Below are 5042 nucleotides of genomic sequence, written 5' to 3' on the forward strand. Positions count from 1 at the left end.
ATGAAGGCAAGCATGCTAAATGCCTTCTTAACCATCCTATCTATCTGTGATGCAACTTTCAAAGAACTATGCACAAATTTACATGAGGATCAACAAACATTTCAAAGACATGTTTCAGTAATTGCAATATCAAATATGCTGCAGTCTGTTCACATCACATCAGTCAAAAAAACAAGTGATAACTTTTGTCCTTATTCATTGATATGCAGTTGCAGTGTAACACACTGTACAATATGTAATAAACTTCCACTGGATACTAAGAATAACCTGTAATAATTAGATACCTGGAAGCAAGTAAAAAGGCAACATTTAGATTACGACTTTTTTGGGATGGCACAATTGTTACAGTAATGTACATGATAATGCTTAAAATTATTGCAAAGGTGAAATGGAAACAAGCTGACAATCCTTGACATGTTACATGGTGTAGAATGTCAAAAAAATCGATTCTCTAGTGTATTTTCTCAAGTGACCTTTTTTTGCTTATTACTTTGTCAGTCACACACCCATATGAGAGCTAGTTGACCTTTGTGGGCAAGGAACATCCTTGCCAAATGTGTCAAAAGAAACCAGCGATGGAGGTTAAATGAAATACTCACGATATTTTGAAATAAAACTGAACTTGATGTGGACTAGTCAATCATGTATCCTGAAAACTAGTCAAGGGCTTGAAGAAGGTTCAATATGAGAACAGTTGCTCAACAGCCAAAGGATTAAAATGTGGCTGTAGCCCCATCAGAAATAAGACAATCAAGGAGAGAAATTCGTTAAAGAAAGATCAGTCCGAAAGATGCCAGATCCAGTTGACTGCTATCAACCTAGACTGACTACATTGGGAGTAACAATGTTTTTTAAAATTGTTTTTATAACTTTATTAGGTTTCATGAGTAAGTTAGTTGAGAAGTACCACAACTTTTCTTGCTAATAAAGGATGTTGGATTTGGAGTAACATTGAATCAGTTGTAGTTCTCAAATCTCTCAATAGTTATAAATACAAAAATTGCATATAACTTTAAACTAAACTATAATAAAATTATCATCTCTAATATCCTCTAAAAAAATCCACATTTTATACGCACAGGCATAATTTATTTCCACTGTGTTCATTATAGCTATAGGAAGTGTGCTGGCAGATAATGTTGATTGCTATGTGTTAGTGATGTGTAGTTGTAACAACCCTTAACATTTAACAACACAATGGCTAAACACGTTTATAAAACAATAAATAACAATTGATGATGAGGAAATGTAACATACATACAAACAATAATGGTGCTATCCAAAATGTTAATCAATGGACATGGGATGCGTATTTCCTCAATCTTCTATTTTTATTTAATATTTTGAATTTACCAAAATTTACTTTTGTGTTTTTATAATATGATTGGTGCTATCTTATGTGAACAGCAGAGAGTGACAGGTAATAAATGCTATTTAGTATCAGAATTTTGACTAAGGTTGCAATCACTTTATTTCTTTTGTTGTTAACGTGAACTGAAAAGCTGATGCAAGAGTAAAATGGAGCAAGTTAACTAATACAGGCAATAATTTGCCCATCAATACCAACAACCAGAGGAACACAGTCCTACACATAATTGAAATATCTGAAATAAGACCTAGCATTCAGTGTCACACCATCCATTGTTTGATAGACATTGTTCTTATGGATAAGAGAAGTTTGTTGAGGTACTTCTTCAGTTCCATACTTTTAACTGTTTGGTGATTGTTCATGAAAAGTATATAATTGGGATAAGGGATGGAGCATGGTACAAACTGAGAAAAGTAACATACCATTGTGATTAACATAAATGCATAATCCTCACTGATTTAAATTGTTTATTCCACTGGATGAATGGACTTTCTACTTTATCATAACTTAATATTACACATTAAATTGCATAAATGTGTGTGCACTTTCTAACTCTTGAATTGAAAGTTAAGTTCATTTCTTAAAGAGAAAATTTATAGTTATTATTATTAAAATTTTCATTCTTTTTTAGATCATTCTGTTTTTTTTAGTAATTTAGGATGTATTCTTCCTTTTGAGCTAATTTCTGTTGTCAAATGTGTGACCTTCATAACAGTCGGGTAGGATTTGTTATACTGAATTAAATCTTACACTGCTTTAGGAAAGTAGACACCTTGGATTTGTATTTCAGAATTACTCTTTTAAAAAAATGAAGGCCACAAAATTAAACTCTATTGTGTCAACAGATGTGGGTGGTATTTTGGAATTAAAAGGACACCTGTAGCATGCAGGATGCTTTCAAGATGAGGTTATTAGCACAGTCAGTGCAAGTATGAGGCACAAACAGATTGCAACTTCAGTAAGCATCACTGATCTGATACTAGCACTGACTATAACATTATAAGGTGTGGAAGCAGAAATAGCTCATCAAGTCTGTTCTGCCATTCAATAAGATCTTGGTAGATCTGATTGATTATCCTCAAAACTATTTTTCTGCCTTTTACCCATAACCCTTGATTTCCTTACTGATTAAAAATCTGCGTATGTTATTGAGCCACCTTGATGGTAAAGAATTCCATGGTTCAATACCTTGTAAGAGAAGAAATTTTTTCTCATCTCCAGGACAATCCCGTATTCTGAGATTATACCCTTTGGTCCTAGACCCTTCCACAGAGACAAACACCATTCTAAATATGCCCTGCGCTGGATCCTAAGAATCTCAGATGTTCGATAAGGCCATCTCTCAATCTTCAAGTGAGTACAAATCCAACCCATTCGAATGGTTTTGAGAAGGAAATCCTTCCATACCTGGGGTTCACTGAATGAATCTTCTCTAGACTGCCTAGGAGTATATCTTTCCTTAGTTAAGGGAACCAAAACAGTATTTAAGGTGTAGTCTGTCTGGTACCTTGTACAATTTTAGCAAGACCTCACTATTTTCATATACCATTCCCTTTGAAATAAAGGCCAACATTTCATTTTCCTTTTGCCTTCCTTATTATCACTGATTGTGAATGCCATATTGTTGGTATTCATGCAGGAAGACTACAAATCCCTCTGCGCTGCAGTTTTTTGCAGACTTTCTTTCTTTAGAAAAAATTCAACTCATCCAATTTTCCTGCCCAAGTTTCTCATGTTATATTCCATATGCCAAGCATTTGACCACTCACCTGACCAGTCCACATCCCTCTCAGACTCCTCAATGACTCTTTTGACTCTTCCCTTGCCACTTGCTTTTGTGTCTTCTGCAAACTTGTCCAAGTCTTTAATGTATATTGTAAAGAACTGTGGCCCCAGCACTGATCTTTGGAACTCTTCATTTGATGTAGATTGTAATCTGAAAATGCCACTTATCCTTAGTCTCTGTCTTCTATTAGTTAGTCAATCCTCAAACCATGTTAATAAAGCACCTTCAACAAGATGAGTTCTTATCTTATTAAGTAACATTAGGTGGAGTACCTTATTAAGTCCCTTTTGAAAATCTAAATATATTACATTTACTATTTCACCTTTATCTATCCTGCATATTACAGCTGGCTTGCATTACTGAATGATACCAATAGCACAGGTTTAATTTCCACATCTACTGAGGTTTCCATAAAGGACTCTCCTTCTTAACCTCTCCCCTCATCTGAGACGTGGTGACACTTAGGTTAAACCACTACCAGTCATCTTTCTCTGATAAGAGAGCAGCCTATTGTCCTCTAGGACTATGGCATCTTTAAATTGTTAGCTTCTGAAAGAATTCTAATATTTTTGTCAGGCATAATTTCTCTTTCATGAAACCATGCTGACTCTGCCTGATTATATTGGTGTATTTCTAAATACTCTGTTCATTTTAAACCTCAACGCACAACTAATGCCCTCTGTGAAACCTGTATAGTTGAACATGCATTCAGCAGCAGAAAAGGAACCCCACTCCCACTACTTAAAAGTTTCATCAATAACGCACAGCTCAGTTCCTGAGTAATCTCTCATGACAACTTATGAATTTTTAAAATGGCTTAGTGCCATGTTAATGATAATGTTAATGATAATGTTAAAATAATCAACCATTCATCAAGAATTGATTAATTCTGTGAATTGGTTTACTGAAAGCAGTAAAACTCAGTTTAAGTTATGAAGCAGACACTACAGGAAACGGAGTGCAGCTTGCAAATGCACAGTAGATTAATGTTTAAGCAACATTTTAAGCCCAGCACATGGAATCCTTAAAGGTAAGCACTGTTAACTGCAAGGTACATAATCCCCACTTAACATAATGTTGAGTTGGTTAAATTTGGTAATGTCCAGACAAACTATTACATATGATTCTACAATTGTACTTCTCCTTCAGCAGGAGCATAACACGCAGATGAAACAGAGGTTGTAAAAAACAAGGCAAGATTCTTCCAGAGCAAATAGGAGCAGAAGGGGGAAATGAGCTCTTAGAGGAGTTCTTATGCACCTAGGAGTTTCTAGAAGCATTTCTCTTACCTTCACACTCAAGAAATGATGTGAGTGTTAACTGTATATTGTGAAGATGCTCATAGAGCTGATGCTGTTTCATGCAATCAGGGCTACAAGCTCACACTAGGGCAAGGATGTCACTGTCAGAGGTTTGATGTTAATAAGGTCCAAGCTAGAACAGGTGACATGTTAAATATTCCCTAGTTTGTTGTCAACTGGTGCATTAGAAAGCTGAGAGAACTCTTCATTTGAGAAAAGAAGAGTTGATTATGCTTTTTTCCTGAAGATCGAGAAAAGCAGGTAGAGGGCACAAATGGCTTTGCCAGAATGGTGTACATCTCTGCGGTGCACAGTGCTATCAACTGCACATATGTGACTTTGTAGGTATTGGATATCAATACTGAAGCGTATCACAACCACAACATTTATATTTGGTGAACATACAGATTGTGCAATCATGCTCTGACAGCAGTCATAATTATTTCATTCTGTTGTACTGTCAGTCTATCTCCGGTACATCAAATCAGACAAGGATGCAGGGTGACAAGGCCCAATTACTTTCTGCCTGGCTTATGACTCTACTCCACAAACCAGCCACTCATGGGCAGCATGTGTACAATGGAGT

This window comes from Hemiscyllium ocellatum, chromosome 26 (assembly GCF_020745735.1).
Source record: "Hemiscyllium ocellatum isolate sHemOce1 chromosome 26, sHemOce1.pat.X.cur, whole genome shotgun sequence".
Classification (NCBI taxonomy): domain Eukaryota; kingdom Metazoa; phylum Chordata; class Chondrichthyes; order Orectolobiformes; family Hemiscylliidae; genus Hemiscyllium; species Hemiscyllium ocellatum.